Source organism: Pseudophryne corroboree, chromosome 3, assembly GCF_028390025.1.
Source record: "Pseudophryne corroboree isolate aPseCor3 chromosome 3, aPseCor3.hap2, whole genome shotgun sequence".
NCBI classification, from domain to species: Eukaryota; Metazoa; Chordata; class Amphibia; order Anura; family Myobatrachidae; genus Pseudophryne; species Pseudophryne corroboree.
Window position 1 is genome coordinate 196569504 of NC_086446.1, and position 21020 is coordinate 196590523.

Here is a 21020-nt window from a genome sequence, read left to right on the forward strand (position 1 = left end):
GCCATTTACAACGGCCTTCTACAAGCAGTACATCTTCTTCAAGATCAACCCGTGCAGATCCAGTCGGACAATGTAACAGCAGTCGCGTACATAAACAGGAAAGGCGGAACGAAAAGCAGAGCGGCAATGGCAGAGGTGACAAAGATTCTCCTCTGGGCAGAAAGACATGTAAGAGCTCCGTCAGCAATTTTCATTCCAGGAGTGGACAACTGGGAAGCAGACTTCCTCAGCAGAAACGATCTCCATCCAGGAGAGTGGGGCCTCCACCAAGAAGTCTTCGCAGAGGTGGCAAGTCTTTGGGGAGTTCCTCAAGTAGACATGATGGCATCTGGTCTAAACAAGAAGCTTCAGAGATATTGTTCCAGGTCGAGAGACCCTCAAGCAATAGCAGTGGATGCACTGGTGACCCAGTGGGTGTTTCGGTCGGTATATGCTTTCCCTCCACTTCCACTGATTCCAAAAGTTCTCAAGATAATAAGAAGAACAAGAGTTCGAGCAATCTTCATTGCCCCAGACTGGTAAAGGAGGGCTTGGTATCCAGATCTTCAGGAGTTACTCATAGCAGATCCTTGGCCGCTATCTCCTTGAGAAGACCTACTACAGCAGGGGCCGTTTGTGTATCAAAACTTACCGTGGCTACGTTTGACGGCATGGCTGTTGAGCGGCGGATCCTAGCCCGAAAGGGTATTCCCAAGGAAGTCATCCCCACTCTTATTCAGGCCAGGAAAGGAGTAATGTCTCAACATTACCACCGTATTTGGAGAAAATATGTGTCTTTGTGTGAATCCAAGAAGGCTCCTACATAAGAGTTTGAGTTGGGACGTTTTCTCCATTTTCTGCAGGCTGGTGTGGATGCGGGTCTTAGATTGGGGTCAATCAGGGTCCAGATTTCGGCCTTATCAGTTTTCTTTCAAAAACAAGTGGCCTCCTTTCCAGAAGTTCAGACGTTCGTGAAAGGGGTTCTGCACATCCAGCCTCTATTTGTGCCTCCAGTGGCACCATGGGACCTTTAATGTGGTGTTGCAGTTCCTTCAATCAGATTGGTTTGTACCTCTGCAGGAGATAGAATTGAAGTTTCTCACTTGGAAAGTGGTGATGCTTTTGGCCTTTGCATCCGCAAGGCGGGTGTCTGAGTTGGGGGCCTTGTCTCACAAGAGCCCTTACCTGATCTTCTATGAAGATAGGGCAGAGTTAAGAACTCGTCAACAATTTCTTCCAAAGGTGGTTTCGTCCTTCCACATAAACCAACCTATTGTGGTGCTAGTGGCTACTGACACTTTCACTGAGTCAAAGTCTCTAGATATGGTTAGAGCTTTGAAGATTTGTCACAAGAACAGCTCGGATACGGAAGACAGAGGCTCTGTTTGTCCTGTATGCTCCCAGCAAGATTGGGTGTCCTGCTTCTAAGCAGACTATTGCGCGCTGGATCAGAGGGACGATTCAGCACGCTAATTCTACGGCAGGCTTGCCGGTACCGAAGTCGGTGAAGGCCCATTCTACTAGGAAAGTGGGCTCATCCTGGGCGGCTGCCCGGGGCATCTCGGCTTTACAACTTTGCCGAGCAGCTATTTGGTCAGGGTCAAACACATTTGCTAAATTTTATAAGTTTGACACTTTGGCCGATGAGGACCTCAAGTTTGGTCAATCAGTGCTGCAGGGTCATCTGCACTCTCCCGCCCATACTGGAGCCTTGGTATAACCCCATGATACTGAGGTGGACCCCAGCATCCTCTAGGTAGTATGAGAAAACAGAATTTTAAGATTAGTATCGCAAAGGACAGCTCTCCCGATGAGAGCTGTCCTTGCGAACATAGGACTTCTGGGTTTAGAAACTGGGTACCCTCCTGCAATGCGGAGGACACTGGGGGTGCTGGAAGTGATCCAATTAGATACCTCTCAGGGGACCCTTCTATAGGCTAATGCCACATAAAGATGGTGTTACCCATCAGGTCATTCCGGAGCTTGGTACATACAAGAATGCAATAAAAACTCTGAAAACTGGATTTTCTGGGTTTTTACCGCAGTTTTTGCTTTAGAACTTTCCACCTTTCAAGTCTTAATACATAGACCCCTTTATCTCTCTCCATTTTATTACTCTCCAGGATTTAGTACATCTCTCTTGTGAGCTGTGAACCCAATCTGACTGATCCCATTAGAGAGATCAAAGTAAAGTAGCACTGAGCAATAAAATAGCCTGTATATATTGAAAATAGAGTATAAAAGGAACAGTCAGACTTTGGTCAAAAAGAGAGAGAGTTGTGAGGTACACTTTGGATTTCTGTATCATCTATTATACTTAGGGCTAAAAACCCTGAAGATTTAAATTTTTTTCCTCAATATAATTTTTCCCACCACAAGTCTCTGAGTGCGGCAGCTTGGTTGCGTAGGATTATATAGCTATATAAATATATAAATCTATATATAGGGATTCAGTCAGGATCCCGCCTGTCGGGATCCCGGAAGTCAGATTACCGACGCCGGAATCCCGACACTATTCGTAATGCCGACATCGGCATCCTGAATAGGTAGACATCCCGGATTGCCAAACGTCCTGACACTGCTCTGCGGAAGAGGTAAGCCGCAGGGAGGGGTGGGGGGCAAGGGAGGTTAGGTTTAGGCGGCGGTGGTAGGGATAGGGTTATGCAGCGTGACGGGAGGTTTATCTATCTATATACTTTATCTATCTATCTATCTATCTATCTATCTATCTATCTATGTGTGTGTGTATATATATATGTATTTATGTGTAATATATGTGTGTGTGTGTGTGTGTGTGTGTGTATATATATATATATATATATATATATATATATATAAAATAAGATTTTACTCACCGGTAAATCTATTTCTCGTAGTCCGTAGTGGATGCTGGGGACTTCGTAAGGACCATGGAGAATAGACGGGCTCCGCAGGAGACTGGGCACTCTAAGAAAGAATTAGGACTACTGGTGTGCACTGGCTCCTCCCTCTATGCCCCTCCTCCAGACCTCAGTTAAGGAAACTGTGCCCGGAAGAGCTGACATTTCAAGGAAAGGATTTTGGAATCCAGGGTAAGACTCATACCAGCCACACCAATCACACCGTATAACTTGTGATAACATACCCAGTTAACAGTATGAACAACAACAGAGCATCAACAAACGGATGCCAACAAAACATAACCCTTTATTAAGCAATAACTATATACAAGTATTTGCAGAAGAAGTCCGCACTTGGGACGGGCGCCCAGCATCCACTACGGACTACGAGAAATAGATTTACCGGTGAGTAAAATCTTATTTTCTCTAACGTCCTAGTGGATGCTGGGGACTCCGTATGGACCATGGGGATTATACCAAAGCTCCCAAACGTGCGGGAGAGTGCGGATGACTCTGCAGCACCGAATGGGCAAACACAAGGTTCTCCTCAGCCAGGGTATCAAACTTGTAGAATTTTGCAAAAGTGTTTGAACCCGACCAAGTAGCAGCTCGGCAAAGCTGTAATGCCGAGACCCCTCGGGCAGCCGCCCAAGAAGAGCCCACCTTCCTTGTGGAATGGGCCTTTACTGATTTTGGATGCAGCAATCCAGCCGCAGAATGAGCCTGCTGAATCGTGTTACAGATCCAGCGAGCAATAGTTTGCTTTGAAACAGGAGCACCCAGCTTGTTGGATGCATACAGAATAAACAGCAAGTCAGTTTTCCTGACTCCAGCCGTTCTGGCTACATAAATCTTCAAAGCCCTAACTACATCAAGTAACTTGGAATCCTCCAAGTCACGAGTAGCTGCAGGCACCACAATAGGTTGGTTCAAATGAAAAGATGACACCACCTTCGGCAGAAATTGCGGATGAGTCCATATGGAAAACCAGATAGGGGTCCATATGGAAAAACAGATAGGGGCTTTTACATGACAAAGCTGCCAATTCTGACACACGCCTAGCCGAAGCTAAGGCCAATAGCATGACCACTTTCCACGTGAGACACTTTAGCTCCACGGTCTTAAGTGGCTCAAACCAGTGAGATTTCAGGAAACTCAACACCACGTTAAGATCCCAAGCTGCCACTGGTGGCACAAAAGGGGGCTGAATATGCAGCACTCCCTTTACAAACGTCTGAACCCCAGGAAGTGAAGCCAGTTCCTTTTGAAAGAAAATGGATAGGGACGAAATCTGGACCTTTATGGACCCCAATTTTAAGCCCATAGTCACTCCTGACTGTAGGAAGTGCAGGAACCGGCCCAGCTGGAATTCCTCTGTAGGGGCCTTCCTGGCCTCACACCAAGCAACATATTTTCGCCATATACGGTGATAATGTTTTGCTGTCACGTCCTTCCTAGCCTTTATCAGCGTAGGAATAACTTCATCCGGAATGCCGTTTTCCGCTAAGATCCGGCGTTCAACCGCCATGCCGTCAAACGCAGCCGCGGTAAGTCTTGGAACAGACAGGGCCCCTGTTGCAACAGATCCTGTCTGAGAGGCAGAGGCCATGGGTCCTCTGTGACATTTCTTGCAGTTCCGGGTACCAAGTCCTTCTTGGCCAATCCGGAACAATGAGTATTGTTCTCACTCCTCTTTTTCTTACGATTCTCAGCACCTTGGGTATGAGAGGAAGAGGAGGAAACACATAGACCGACTGGAACACCCACGGTGTTACTAGCGCGTCCACAGCTATCGCCTGAGGGTCTCTTGACCTGGCGCAATACCTTTTGTAGCTTTTTGTTGAGGCGGGATGCCATCATGTCCACCTGTGGCAGTTCCCATCGATTTGTAATCTGTGTGAAGACTTCTTGATAAAGTCCCCACTCTCCCGGGTGGAGGTCGTGCCTGCTGAGGAAGTCTGCTTCCCAGTTGTCCACTCCCGGAATGAACACTGCTGACAGTGCTTGCACGTGATTCTCCGCCCAACGAAGAATTCTGGTGGCTTCCGCCATCGCCACCCTGCTTTTTGTGCCGCCCTGGCGGTTTACATGAACCACTGCGGTGATGTTGTCTGACTGAATCAGCACTGGTTGGTTGCGAAGCAGAGGCTCCGCTTGACTCAGGGCGTTGTATATGGCCCTTAGTTCCAGGATATTGATGTGCAGACAGGTCTCCTGACTTGACCACAGCCCTTGGAAGTTTCTTCCCTGAGTGACTGCCCCCCATCCTCGGAGGCTTGCATCCGTGGTCACCATTACCCAGTCCTGTATGCCGAACCTGCGGCCCTGGAGAAGGTGAGCACTCTGCAGCCACCACAGAAGAGACACCCTGGCCCTGGGGGATAGGGTGATCAGCCGATGCATCTGAAGATGCGATCCGGACCACTTGTCCAACAGATTGAAAGGTCCTCGCATGGAACCTGCCAAAGGGAATGGCCTCGTATGATGCCACCATCGTTCCCAGGACTCGCGTGCAGTGATGCACCGACACCTGTTTTGGTTTCAAGAGGTCTCTGACCAGAGTCACGAGCTCCTGAGCCTTCTCTGCCGGGAGAAACACCTTCTTCTGGTCCGTGTCCAGAATCATGCCCAGGAAGGGCAGACGCGTCGTAGGAATCAGCTGCGACTTTGGAATATTCAGAATCCAGCCGTGCTGTTGCAACACTTCCTGAGAGTGTGCTACGCTGATCAGCAACTGCTCTCTGGACCTCGCCTTTATGAGGAGATCGTCCAAGTATGGGATAATTGTGACTCCTTGCTTTCGCAGGAGCACCATCATTTCCGCCATTACCTTGGTAAATATTCTCGGTGCCGTGGACAGACCAAACGGCAACGTCTGAAATTGGTAATGACCATCCCGTACCGCAATTATGAGGTACGCCTGATGAGGTGGATAAATGGGGACATGCAGGTAAGCATTCTTTATGTCCAGAGACACCATAAAATCCCCCTCTTCCAGGCTTGTAATGACCGCTCTGAGCGATTCCATCTTGAACTTGAACCTTTTCAGGTAAATGTTCAGGGACTTTAAATTCAAAATGGGTCTGACCGAACCGTCCGGTTTCGGTACCACAAACATTGTGGAATAGTAACCCCTTCCCTGTTGAAGGAGGGGAACCTTTACCACCACCTGCTGGAGATATAATTTGTGAATTGCCGCTAACACTACCTCCCTTTCTATGGGGGAAGCCGGCAGGGCCGATTTGAGGTAACGGTGAGGGGGCATCACTTCGAATTCCAGCTTGTATCCCTGAGACACAATCTGTATAGCCCAGGGATCCACCTGTGAGTGAACCCACTGGTGGCTGAAATTTCGGAGACGCGCCCCCACCGCTCCCGGCTCCACCTGTGGAGCCCCAGCGTCATGCGGTGGATTTAGTGGAAGCCGGGGAGGACTTCTGTTCCTGGGAACTAGCTGTATTGTGCAGCTTCTTTCCTCTACCCCTGCCTCTGGCAAGAAAGGACGCACCTCTGACTTTCTTGCCTTTTTGTGATCGAAAGGACTGCATTTGGTAATACGGTGCTTTCTTAGGCTGTGAGGGAATATATGGCAAAAAATTTGACTTCCCAACCGTAGCTGTGGAAACTAGGTCCGAGAGACCGTCCCCAAACAATTCCTCACCCTTACAAGGTAAAACCTCCATGTGCTTTTTTGAGTCGGCATCACCTGTCCATTGCCGAGTCCACAGGACCCTTCTGGCAGAAATCGACATTGTATTTATTCTAGAGCCTAGTAGGCAAATGTCCCTCTGGGCATCCCTCATATATAAGACAGCGTCTTTTATATGCCCCAGGGTCAGTAAAATAGTATCCTTGTCCAAGGTATCCAGTTCCTCAGACAGAGTATCTGTCCATGCTGCTACAGCACTACACATCCAGGCCGACGCGATTGCCGGCCTCAGTATGGTACCTGAATGTGTATAAACAGACTTCAGGATACCTTCCTGCTTCCTATCCGCAGGATCCTTTAGGGAGGCCGTATCCTGTGACGGCAGGGACACCTTCTTAGATAAGCGTGTCAAAGCTTTGTCTACCCTAGGGGATGACTCCCAGCGTAACCTGTCCGTTGGCGGGAAAGGATACGCCATAAGTAACCGTTTGGGAATCTGCACTTTCCTATCAGGAGAATCCCAAGCTTTTTCACATAACTCATTTAACTCATGTGAAGGGGGAAAAGTCACTTCTTGCCTTTTTCCCCCAAACATATAAACCCTCTTGTCAGGGACAGGGTTTACCTCTGAAATGTGCAATACATCCTTCATTGCTATAATCATGTAGCGGATGACTTTAGCCATTTTAGGCTGCAACTTTGCATCATCGCCATCGACACTGGAGTCAGAATCCGTGTCGATATCTGTGTCAACAATTTGGGATAGTGGGCGCTTCTGAGACCCTGACGGCCTCTGCGCTGTAGGATCAGGCAAGGGTTGAGACCCTGACTGTCCCAAGGCTTCAGCTTTATCCAACCTTTTATGCAAGGAGTTTACATTATCATTTAACACCTTCCACATATCCATCCAATCAGGTGTCGGCGCCGTCGGCGGAGACACCACATTCAACTGCACCTGCTCTGCTTCCACATAGCCTTCCTCGTCAAACATGTCGACACAATTGTACCGACACACCACACACACAGGGGATGCTCTATTTGAGGACAGAATCCCCACAAGGCCTTTTGGAGAGACAGAGAGAGTATGCCAGCACACACCCCAGCGCTATATGACCCAGGAATTACACAGTAACTTAGTGTTTACCCAGTAGCTGCTGTATTAGTGAATTTGCGCTAAATTTATGTGCCCCCCCTCTTTTTTCACCCTCTTTCTACCGTGATTCTGCAGGGGAGAGCCTGGGGAGCTTCCTCTCAGCGGAGCTGTGGAGAGAAAATGGCGCTGGTGAGTGCTGAGGAAGAAGCCCCGCCCCCTCAGCGGCGGGCTTCTGTCCCGCGATTTTGTGAAAAATAATGGCGGGGGCTCATGCATGTATACAGTGCCCAGCTGTATATATGCTCTATTTTTGCCAGGAGGTACTCAATTGCTGCCCAGGACGCCACCCCCCTGCGCCCTGCACCCTACAGTGACCGGAGTGTGTGGGTTAGTGTGGGCGCAATGGCGCACAGCTGCAGTGCTGTGCGCTACCTCATCTGAAGACAGGAGTCTTCTGCCGCCGATTTTGATGTCTTCTTGCTTCACTCGCCGGCTTCTGACTTCTGGCTCTGTGAGGGGGACAGCGGCGCGGCTCCGGGAACGGACAACCAAGGGTGAGTTCCTGTGTTCGATCCCTCTGGAGCTAATGGTGTCCAGTAGCCTAAGAAGCGCAACCTATCCGCAGTTGGTAGGTTTGCTTCTCTTCCCTCAGTCCCACGTAGCAGAGAGTCTGTTGCCAGCAGATCTCTCTGAAAATAAAAAACCTAACAAAATACTTTCTTATTAGCAAGCACAGGAGAGCTCACTAAAATGCACCCAGCTCCTTCCGGGCACAGATTCTAACTGAGGTCTGGAGGAGGGGCATAGAGGGAGGAGCCAGTGCACACCAGTAGTCCTAATTCTTTCTTAGAGTGCCCAGTCTCCTGCTGAGCCCGTCTATTCCCCATGGTCCTTACGGAGTTCCCAGCATCCACTAGGACGTTAGAGAAATATATATATATATATATATACAGGCCCGGCGCTACCCGTTCAGCAAAGGGATGCAGAGCTGGTAGGCTCCAGGTTGGCAGGAGAGGCACTCTCCCTGCTCTGCATCCCTGGCTTATGTGCCTGTCCTGCCTACTGCTGCAGGCTGGCTGCTGTGCCTGTCACTGCATGACAGGCAGTGCCTTGGCAGCTTAAAGCCTCCTCTCCTCCTCCTGTGACAGTCGCAGTGAGTCAGTGACTAATCGGACGAAAAGGGGGTGGAGCTACACAGGACCAGCACACTGCAGTGCCGCAGAGGAGTACATGCTGCTCCAGATCCTGCCAGCCAGGGAGAGTGAGAAAGTCTGTGTATATGTGTATGTATGTATGTATGTATGTATGTATGTGTATTTATGTATGTTTATGTGTGGGGGGGATGTGAATAAAATGCACTTCTGTGGGCATTATATGTGTAAGCAGTGCTACTACTGGGGTCGTTATGTGTAGGCGGCGCTACTACTGGGGGCGGTTTAAATGGGGGTACTATTGTGCGGCCACGCCCCTTCCTCGTGAGACCACATCCTTTTTTGACGCACGCTGTCCCTTTGTAAAGTAAATTTATAGTTTGCCGGGGGCGCCGAACACTTTCTATCTATCTATCTATCTATCTATCTATCTATCTATCTATCTATCTATCTAGTATATACAATCCTTTGAAGTTTACTCACATTTGGCATACTTTTTATTACATGTATAAACTTCCCTTACACTGCAGTGTATCATACTTGCCTACTTTTGAAAAAGCATTTCAGGGAGATTGTGAAAGTAACACCTATCAGCGCGGACGTGTACTGCTACATCTGAGAGTTGTGTCATGAAAATGACTTGCATCCAAATGCATACCCTCCAACATTTTACACAGAAAAATCGGTACAAATCCGAAAAAGGGGCGTGGCCGCGGGTAAAGGGGGCGTGGCCACGCCCCTTTTCCTATACTTTCAATGGAAGTTTGGAGAGCCAAAAATCGGTACAGACCATGAAAAAAAGGTACTGTACCTATTAAAAAGGTACAGTTGGAGGGTATGCAAATGTAAATGAGCCCCAAAGTTAGTAAGATCTACTTGTTGAAGAAAAGACTTATATTTTGCAGGATTTGTTTGTGTATTGTGTTTTACAAGAGGTTCCATATACTGTAAGTGGCCACAAGAAACCTTTAAAATGCATGTAGCCATAGGGATCATTGTGCCTTATATCCAATACAGGGAAATGGCACTGATGATACCATTTAAATGTATGTATCTATGATTTCTTTTTTTTCAGGGAGATTGAGGGACCATTCAGGGAGTGAGGGAGAACGCTACTATTTCAGGGAGTCTCCTGCAGAATGAGGGAGGGTAGGCAACTATGCAATGAATATTGAGCAGCAGACATTAATCTTGTTTACCTGTTGCTTACTATTGTTTGCAAAGCCTAAAGTGAAAAGATAATCTTAATGACGTTTTCTGCCCTTTGGGATGAGCACATTCTTTAGCCATTAAGATTTTATGAAATCACCCTGAGCGTGGAACCACAGACGTCATCATCAGCTTCCTTCCACCTCACACTGAGCAGCAGCAGCCAGCCTGTGCTTGCAGTCACCCTCCTCCTCCCTCCCGCACATACTACTGTATCATGGGCTTGTAGCCAGAGATTTCTGCTATCAGTCAGTGTATGACACAGCCTAGTCAGTCTCTCCTCCCACTGACATTATTACATGGAAGCCGGGGACTGGGGAGCGCTGCTGCCTTGTGCTTCCTGTGTGATGTGTAGGAGGAGCCCGGGCTGTACACACTGACTGTGTGTGATCACACAACTTTCTGCAGCAACTTCATTACACATTGTGTTCTCCTGCATGTTGGCCCGGAGCGGCGAGGTGAGCGCCTGTTTATTGCATGTACTGTATGTATTTTATATGTGTACTTTACATATATGATGTGGAGCCCGGGCACGGAAGAGGCTGGAAACTAATGGAGGGAGAACCCCCACAAAATGTCAATACACAGCTTAATGCCTGCAACTAGCAGTGATGTGGCCCTGGTGGTGTTTCCAGCACTGAAAGGGTTACTTACACTGTTACATTGTTGTGTTGTCAGCATTGCTGTTTGGCAAGTGCATTTGAGTTTACAAATATATATGTGTATTTTTAGAAGCAGGTTGATAAACACTGTACTTTAGCTTACTGTGGTAACATTAATAAAACATAAATAAAGAGTGGCAGTGTAATAATCAGTGCGAGGGTGTAATAATAAGTGTGGCAGTGTCATAACACATCTTTAGTTCTAGTTGTAGTGATTGTCTTGTCCCTGATTAAGCGCAGCGCTTTCCCATAGTGGGGCAGATGCAGAATGATTGTTAGGCCAGATTCTGTAGTGATAATTAACCTGCGTATGGTAAGAGCAGTGGGTGCGTGTGGTAGTGACCCATGCAGGTATGGGATACACTACTACTTATGCCTGCATGTGCCTGGCGGGGTTGGGTATGGGATCCCGGCTGTCAGGATGCTGGTGGTCACATGACTGACACCAGCATCCCAAGATTGAGAATGCAGACAGGGAACGGGGTAATTATTTTCCCCCTCTCCTATCCCTAACCCACTGGGGGTGGTGGCTAGGGCTAACCCCCCCATCCATAGTGCTTAACCGTAACCCACCCCGGGCCCTAACAGTGACACCGATACTTTCCTTCGGGATGTTGGCGGTCAGTGTTGTTCCAGTGCTGGGATTCTGAGTGGTGTCTGGATTCTGGCGTTGGTCACATGACGGCAGGCAACTCAACTGCCGGAATGTTAAAACCTGGTGGTCTTCTGATATAGGCCAAGTACAGTACATTATGGGTGTGCCCAATTGAAAATGGATAAAAACCGCAAGAAAGACACATATACGTCGGGGAGTACAGCATTATTTACTGGTGGTCAGGGGCAGGTGCTAAAATTGAATGAACGTGAAGGTTTCCGACAGTAGCGCATCTCTTATATTTGGCTATTTTGTGGATGCTTTGCTGATACTGATTGGCGGTTTATTTGTTCCTCGGGCATAGATTATGCTTCTGTGAGTGTATTTAAGCAAAGGTTTTTTATTTTTCCTTGCAGACGAGACAGGGATCTCTATCTGCTGTATTATACGCCTTTTCCTTTGCTGGTATAAGCCGGGCTGTGTCTAATTGGAAAAGAGTTAATACGGGCTGCAGGGTTGGTCCTGGGAAGGACCCAGGTTAAAGCGCAGTGTAAATGGGTAACTGGGTCATACGACCCTGCTCCCATTTACAGCATGTGAACACTGATTCCTGTTTCCTGCAGCGCTGACACTTAACCAGGGGTGGGGCCTGTGACATTGGGGGGGTGGGGGGAGGGTGTGGAGCTGGGATCTCTACTGGGGCTAATGCTGCAATTACTGAGACACCCGTGTGCAGTGTAAATGGCTATGATCCGAAAATATTAATCCAGTTTGGAGCCATGGTGGTAAGGGCTAAGTACAGGTGCAACCCAGCTGAGACCCCTTTTAAACTAGCGGCCCAACCCGGCTTATTATGTCACTGCCGACACGTGCGGAGGTGATACTTGGAGATGAGATGATCTCCAAGTGCCTCCTCTTTCTATTCAGTGAACTGGTGCCGGGTCGCATCAGGTTACCCACATTACCCGTTCACACTGCACCGTGAGCCGGGTTGAACGCGTGATTAACCCTGCTTGCTACCCAAGTTGAAATACTGTCTCGACCCGGGTTATTTTAACTGGGTTCACTACGATCTGCCGGCGACCAGCATACCGGCGCCGGGAGGCCGGCCGCCGGCTTACCGACAGTGTGGCGAGCGCAAATGAGCCCCTTGCGGGCTCACTGCGCTCGCCACGCTACGGGCACGGTGGTGCGCTACGCGCGCCACACTATTTTATTCTCCCTCCAGGGGGGTCGTGGACCCCCACGAGGGAGAATAAGTGTCGGTATGCTGGTCGCCATTTTAACTGGCCTCTTTCTGACAGGGCTGCAATCCCAGGTTTCTGCACGTTCAAGTGTAATAAACCAGGTTATTGCTGGCAGTCTGAAAGGGGTATTAATTAAAAGCAGGCCGGGCAGCAGAGCCTAAAAAGAATTATCATTTTAAACTCACAAGGGTAGTTATGTAGTTAAAGCATAAGAAGAAAATGTACACCTACCACACACAGTACATGGGGTGCAACTACAGGGTCACCAGCATCAGGGGTCTATACTCCCTGTTACAGAACCATGTGGGGTGGGGAACCTTCTGAAAAGTGGAGAAGTTGCCCGCTTTATAGAATGCACTTGTTAAATGCTAGCTACAAGATGATTGGTTGCTATAGGCAACTTCTCCAGTTTTCAGAAGGGTTAATACATTTTTCCCCCATGTGTCTTTATTTTCATCCTGGGTTCACTTAAAATTAATTCTGCATGATATTATTTGGTTTGTCATTTAAAACAATAAGTACATGTCCATTACAGTACAGTACAATCAATGAAAGCGGTGCTAACATATTTTCTAATAACGTTACAATTAGATTTGCGGTCAAGGGGGTAAATTTACTAAGATTCGTGTTTTCCCGTTTGAGGTCAAAGTTCAATCACGAATGACATCGACAGTGTAAAATTGCAACTTTTTGAATTTATTACGACTAATTTACTAAGCTGCCGTATTTTGCCTTTTCGGGTTTTCCGATGTCGATGTCATTCGTTTTTTTTTTTTCAGTTTTTTACGGCAGTGATTAGCAAAACACTGCCGACTTTTTCAAAATGAATCTCGGCCGGATCTGTGTGATCCGTGCTGGGGTTCATTTTTTTTTTTTTCAATAAACACTGTAAAACTTAAAAACAAATTGCGTGGGGTCCCCCCTCCTAAGCATAACCAGCCTCGGGCTCTTTGAGCCGATCCTGGTTGCAGAAATATGGGAAATAAATTGACAGGGGTTCCCCCATATTTAAGCAACCAGCATCGGGCTCTGCGCCTGGTCCTGGTTCCAAAAATACGGGGGACAAAAAGAGTAGGGGTCCCCCGTAATTTTAAAACCAGCACAGGGCTCCACTAGCTGGACAGATAATGCCACAGCCGGGGGTCACTTTTATATAGTGCCCTGCGGCCGTGGCATCAAATATCCAACTAGTCACCCCTGGCCGGGGTACCCTGGGGGAGTGGGGACCCCTTCAATCAAGGCCCCCCCCCCCCCCCAGCCACCCAAGGGTCAGGGGTGAAGCCCGAGGCTGTCCCCCCCCATCCAATTGGCTGCGGATGGGGGGCTGATAGCCTTTTGTGAAAATGACAAGATATTGTTTTTAGTAGCAGTACTACAAGGCCCAGCAAGCCTCCCCCGCATGCTGGTACTTGGAGAACCACAAGTACCAGCATGCGGCGGAAAAACGGGCCCGCTGGTACCTGTAGTACTACTACTAAAAAAATACCCAAAAAAAGACAATACACACACACCTTGAAAGTAAAGTTTTATTACATACATCCACACAAACATACATACATACTTACCTTATGTTCACACGAGGGTCGGTCCTCTTCTCCAGTAGAATCCAAGGGGTACCTGTTGAATAAATTCTACTCACCAGATCCAGGGTCCCAGGGTCCTCGGGGCAACCATTTGTAATCCAGGTACTTGAATAAAATAACAAAACGGATACCCGAGCCACGAACTGAAAGGGGCCCCATGTTTTCACATGGGACTCCTTTCCCCGAATGCCAGAAACCCACTCTGACTTCTGTCTAAGTGGGTTTCTTCAGCCAATCAGGGAGCGCCACGTTGTAGCATTCTCCTGATCGGCTGTGTGCTCCTGTACTGACTGACAGGCAGCACGCGGCAGTGTTACAATGTAGCGCCTATGCGCTCCATTGTAACCAATGGTGGGAACTTTCTGCTCAGCGGTGACGTCACTTTCGGTCAACCGCAGGGCAGAAAGTTCCCACCATTGGTTACAATGGAGCGCATAGGCGCTACATTGTAACACTGCCGTGTGCCGCCTGTCACTCAGTACAGGAGCACACAGCCGATCAGGAGAGTGCTACAACGTGGCGCTCCCTGATTGGCTGAAGAAACCCACTTAGACAGAAGTCAGAGTGGGTTTCTGGCATTCGGGGGAAAGGAGTCCCATGTGAAAACATGGGGCCCCTTTCAGTTCGTGGCTCGGGTATCCGTTTTGTTATTTTATTCAAGTACCTGGATTACAAATGGTTGCCCCGAGGACCCTGGGACCCTGGATCTGGTGAGTAGAATTTATTCAACAGGTACCCCTTGGATTCTACTGGAGAAGAGGACCGACCTGCGTGTGAACATAAGGTAAGTATGTATGTATATTTGTGTGCATGTATGTAATAAATCTTTACTTTCACGGTGTGTGTGTCTTGTCTTTTTTTGGGTATTTTTTTAGTAATAGTACTACAGGTACCAGCGGGCCCGTTTTTCCGCCGCATGCTGGTACTTGTGGTTCTCCAAGTACCAGCATGCGGGGGAGGCTTGCTGGGCCTTGTAGTACTGCTACTAAAAACAATATCTTTTCATTTTCAAAAAAGGCTATCAGCCCCCCATCCGCTGCCAATTGGATGGGGGGGACAGCCTCGGGCTTCACCCCTGGCCCTTAGGTGGCTGGGGGGGGGACCCCTTGATTGAAGGGGTCCCCACTCCCCCAGGGTACCCCGGCCAGGGGTGACTAGTTGGATTTTTGATGCCACGGCCGCAGGGCACTATATAAAAGTGACCCCCGGCTGTGGCATTATCTGTCCAGCTAGTGGAGCCCGGTGCTGGTTTTAAAAATACGGGGGACCCCTACTCTTTTTGTCCCCCGTATTTTTGGAACCAGGACCAGGCGCAGAGCCCGATGCTGGTTGCTTAAATATGGGGGAACCCCTGTCAATTTATTTCCCATATTTCTGCAACCAGGATCGGCTCAAAGAGCCCGAGGCTGGTTATGCTTAGGAGGGGGGACCCCACGCAATTTTTTTTGAGAAAATAATCACTTTCCCACCCCTTCCCACTGATATACATGCACGGATCTCATGGATCCGTGCATGCCTATCCAATCACGGATAAAAAAAGCAGGTCTGTTTTTTTTAAGCACTTTTTTACGAGTTGTAATTTTTCACGGCAGTGTTTTGTTTTTTTTTGCTTTGCACTTCTTAGTAAATGACCGAGATTCATACTTAAACAGCCGCGTTTTGACCAATGGTGTATTCATTCGTGATTTTTTCCTAGGACTTCCAAATATTACGAATGCCCTCATCACTGCCGTGATTTGAGTTTAGTAAATTACCGAGATGACACTTTGATGAAAAAACGGCATCTCGGTCAAAATCGGGACCTTAGTAAATTTACCCCAAGGAGTGTATTATCTCACAAACACACCTTATACCACTGTTAGACAGAAAAGTCTGAAAGTCACGGCAATTTCAATGCCGGGTCGTTTTGCCGGGACATGCCTGACCCCCCCTTCACACAGACATGCAAATTACCAGGTCAAGAATTGTGACCCGATAATTTGCAGATTAACACGGGTATTTTGTCTGTGTGAAAGGGTCAACCCGTGTCGAAATTCCCTTGTCTCCGACCCTGGTAGATTCCACTGTTGAAGTCCCGGGAATTACAACACGGGTCGACCCTTTCACACAGAAAAAGGACCCGTGTTTTTCATGAAATTACCGGGTGGAACTGCTTCACCTGGTAATTTCTGTTTCTGTCTGGAAGGGGTATGAATGTGTCATTTCCTGAGTTCTTTATGCCAATGTACTGTACTAGTCTGAAGTAGGAATCGTGCATACACTGTCCACATAATACTTACAGCCACTAACTCAGTGTGCATGTACAGTATGTGTCACTTCTGCAAACTGTAGTTACCTGATAAGTGGTTGTCTGCTAATGTAGTGTAATGAAGCACAAGAAACCAGGGTCTGCAGCCCTTGCTTCCTGGATTCAGCTGTTGGTGTCTGTGTGCCAATCAATGGGGCTGGTTAGGAAATTGCAATGGTACATTTTGTAACAGTATGTGTGTACAGATTGCTGTCTTTTAAAACGCCTTTATTTAGATGAATCATTACACGATTACTAATACTGCAGCAGGTAATGATTCCTTTCTAGCACTTGTCCTATTTAGAAGGTCTGATAAATCTCTAAATCTCCTCTGTCTCTAAAGGGGGGTAGACGCAAGGCGATTTCGGCCTTAAAAATTAACGATAACGACTTAAATATCATTATAGTTTATTTTTAGGCCGACATCGTTCAGTGTGTATGGGGGCAATATTGGTGACCAATGAACGATGCGCGCTCCCGCGTGCCGTTCAGTGCTCACCAATATTGAGCTGACATGCAGCTCAACCCGTCAATGTCGGGCTGAGCTGCATGTTCGGGAATGCCGGAGGTGACGTCACTGAATGTTATTGTAGAACGATGATGTTTAGTGTGTAAGCACTATATCGTTGAACGCTATACCGTTCAACAATATAGTCGTCCATCGCCGGAAGTTCCGAATCGAATAGTGTGTACTCGCCTAAAGAATTAACTCCGCTGATATTGTACATGAATTGCTCTTGTTCACTCGGAATATAGCTCCATTGAGACAGTTTTTACTGTACCAGCAGTTATGGCAGGGGAGTCCTTCTGCATTTGCACCAGATGATGCAGTGGACACTAGGAGGGATCCGATTGGGAAGAACGCGAGAAGAACCCATAGGCTTCTATTAGGTATTGCCATCTACAGAAGCTTGGTACATATGGGAAATGCGGTCAAAACTCCAAAAATTAAACACAATTAGCTAATGATTGATAAATATTTATATTCTCTGTGTGCGCGATATAAATTACTGGTAATAATTAATGATTTTCTACAGAGATGCTTGCCATCTGTATTATATGTCGCACACAAACACACGTGCTTGTCCTGTTTTTTTTTGTTAAGATGGGGTGGTTATTTTTGTTTTGACGTTGTATAGTCATAGGGTAGCAAGTACTTTTGAGTAAATGTGGTGAGAATTAGGCGGGCAAAGGGTGTGAGTTGGGCTGCCATTGACGGCATTTAAATGCCACGGCAACTCGCCCGCTTCACTGGCTATTGCTACCCCCCCCCCCCCTCATAGTTTCTTTGTTGGACTTTATCTGATGTGTTGAATCATTGTTATGGGTTCCAAGAACTTTAATGTGAAAAAGATACTACTCATCAGTTATATCAATTCTATTCTGTCTTTAATCTCTCACAAATGTTATGACTAATTTATGACAGTTTTGTGCCTTGGAGTACATATAGTTTTATTATAGGTCTTTGTGTACTTATTTTTATGTTTACTTTGCATTTTTGTACTGATGGTGCATGTGTCATGCTTTCTGTTTAGAAAGATATACTCCTATCTGTTAAGAAACTGCTGTTTCCTCTTATTTATTTTATTGGCACAATACACACTGACATGGTGCACACATCCTTTATTAAATTATACCGTAGCTTCACAGGAAATTACATTTTTGTTTGTTCTCACCCTTTAATAGTTTGTACATTGTAGCTGATTATAGGATTTTTTCCCCCCTGAAAGTATTACGTTTGTGAAGACAGTAAAATGTTTGAAACAGATTATTTTGGCCCAGAAACATAGGCAACATTGAGGGCAATATTTACTAAAGTGTAGGTTTTCAGCAGTGTAGATGTTGCCCATAGCAGCTAATCAGATTCTAGCTATTCTAAAAGGTGCTATATAAATGATAAGTATAATCTGATTGGTTGCAATGGGCAGCATCTCCACTTCTGAAAACCCGCACTTCAGCAAATATACCACTACAAATTTACTAGCTCCTTGTTACTCACGAGTTAGCTTACAAATCTGGGTTTTCGTACTTTTATATTAGTGGCTTACAAAAAAGTGCCTAGTAACCAATATAAGACCTATTATCCACTGGCTTCCCCGGCCGTCTCTCCTATTTGGCCGTATCTCCTACTTGACATCACTGGCAGAGACCAGAACATGCACAGTGGCATAAATAATCAGGGCAATTTAATTCAGGGTGATATTGGATAACGCTGGTAATGAGGGCCCAGAGCTATTCCTTGCCCACATCACATCTAGCACGTAAGTAAGAAAATGCAGTTTACTGTGAGTTTAGTCACGGTAAACTGTATTTGCTAGTTAAAGTGCCCAGCACAATGCAGTTAGCGCACACTGTAAAGGCCAATACACACTGGGCGATTTTGAGCTGAAAGCAGGTCACTTTTGGTGTTTTGAGCTGCTTTTAGCTCAAAGCCGCCCAGTGTGTATGCACAAGCAATGAGCGCTGATGCTCGCTCCCGCTTCATCGCTGGCGGCCGCCGTTCATCTACTGGTATTACCAGTAGATGAACGGCGGGGTGAGTGGCTTTCCATAGCGTCCTGTTATGGAAATGGGGCCCTGCTGACATCGCTGGGCAACGGGGAAAAGCGCTGTGTGCTTTTCAGCCCAGCAATGTCAGCGATCATCGCTGTACATACACACTGGGCAAAAAAGCCCAGTGTGTATGGACCTTAAGCCCGCAACTAGCATAGTGGCACAGGTTTAGTCAGATTTCTGCTCGTACCTCAGGAGGGTCCGCCGACGAGTAATCCCAAAATGTCAGCTCTTCAATGACAAGAAAAGCAAATGGTTGAAAGCGCTGTCCACAATAAGTTTTTTTTTATTAAAAAATTATTATGATTCTATAATTTTTTAATAAAAAAACTCTTTTATTGTGGACAGCGCTTTCAACCATTTGTTTTTGTTTTCATATAATAATTATTTGGGACTCAACTACCCAATATTTGAAAGCAGAAGTGCACAATTGAGAAGAGGTGTATATGTATATCTATTAACATTTGTGAGCTGTACAGCTGACACACAATAGCTTAGCACTTTCTAAGTTTTAGGTTGCTTCAATGACAAGAGCCCGGTGCTGCACTATCACATTACGCGCAGCACTTGCTCCTGTCACAGTGTAGGAGCCGCCACTGCAGACATTTTCCGTGGGCAGCCCAGCATCTCCGGGACTCTCGGAGTAATGAAAACAGGGTCAGTCTGTGAGGCTGCACCCCCTCTCGAGAGGCATGCGTCTTTTATGCGCGCTTGATGTATTTTCTCCACATTGGGTGTCACTAATCATAGTGACGCCCCTAACTCCGGGCACTATTTACCAGAGTTATTCAACATCACAATCAATTGAATTCCCACCAGAGTTGCAGAGGTCTTTCACAAATGCAAACGTTGTAACATTCTCCTCACCAGGACAGACCTTTTTCGCACTTATATAAATATAGTTATTCAAATTGTTGTAAACATCAGAAAATGTGTACTACTGTAAGTAGCATTTACTAAGGCCCCTGAGGAGTTTAAAATCGAAATTGTCCACTCCTCAAGCACAGACATGCATAGGGTCCTTATTCGTCAGCAGTCAGTAGCCAATAACACTACCAGTATGTTCATGTGTGCGAGCCCTTGTTTTACCAGAAGTGTCCATTTTTTTTCTCACTGCAAATTTCATTGTAATAGATTTCCTAGATTAGAGATTTCTCTGGGTAAGTGGAGATTGGCACTTACTTGTTATTTATATAGCACATACTTAATCCACAAAGGCTGTACAGATAATATTTGACCATTGACATCAGAATCTGCACAAGTGGAGTTTGCAATCTACCTCGTATATTCCCTACGACATGTACAAGCACAGGGGTTTGATATGAAATACCGACGGTCGAGATCACGACTGTCAGGAGACAGACGCCGGATTCCAGACAGCTGGAATTTCAACATCGAGGCAGCAAGTCACCTTGTGGGCTTACTGTGCTTGGCGCGCTTCAGGCCCGATGGCGAGCTTCGCTTGCCACACTATTATTTCTCTAACGTCCTAAGTGGATGCTGGGGACTCCGTAAGGACCATGGGGAATAGCGGCTCCGCAGGAGACTGGGCACAAAAGTAAAGCTTTAGAACTACCTGGTGTGCACTGGCTCCTCCCCCTATGACCCTCCTCCAAGCCTCAGTTAGTTAGATTTTTGTGCCCGAACGAGAAGGGTGCACACTAGGTGGCTCTCCTGAGCTGCTTAGTGAAAAGTTTAGTTTTAGGTTTTTTTATTTTCAGTGAGACCTGCTGGCAACAGGCTCACTGCATCGAGGGACTAAGGGGAGAAGAAGCGAACTCACCTGCGTGCAGAGTGGATTGGGCTTCTTAGGCTACTGGACATTAGCTCCAGAGGGACGATCACAGGCCCAGCCATGGATGGGTCCCAGAGCCGCGCCGCCGGCCCCCTTACAGAGCCAGAAGACAGAAGAGGTCCGGAAAATCAGCGGCAGGAGACGTCCTGTCTTCAACAAGGTAGCGCACAGCACTGCAGCTGTGCGCCATTGCTCTCAGCACACTTCACACTCCGGTCACTGAGGGTGCAGGGCGCTGGGGGGGGGGCGCCCTGAGACGCAATAAAAAACACCTTGGATGGCAAAAAATGCATCACATATAGCTCCTGGGCTATATGGATGAATTTAACCCCTGCCAA

At 47.2% G+C, this 21020-nt stretch overlaps 1 protein-coding gene across 2 annotated transcripts in view; it reads left to right on the plus strand.

Moving 5' to 3' along the window:
• Window positions 1-21020, plus strand: part of TSPAN14 (tetraspanin 14) — a 201503-nt gene that overhangs the window by 34325 nt on the left and 146158 nt on the right. The window contains exon 1 of one of the 2 annotated variants that reach the window (XM_063958767.1): window positions 10136-10418. The exons of the other annotated variant lie outside the window; for it this stretch is intronic. The gene's annotated coding sequence lies outside the window, so the exon portion shown is untranslated. Of the gene's footprint in view, window positions 1-10135; window positions 10419-21020 lie in introns of those variants that run through there. 2 annotated transcript variants of the gene reach the window in all.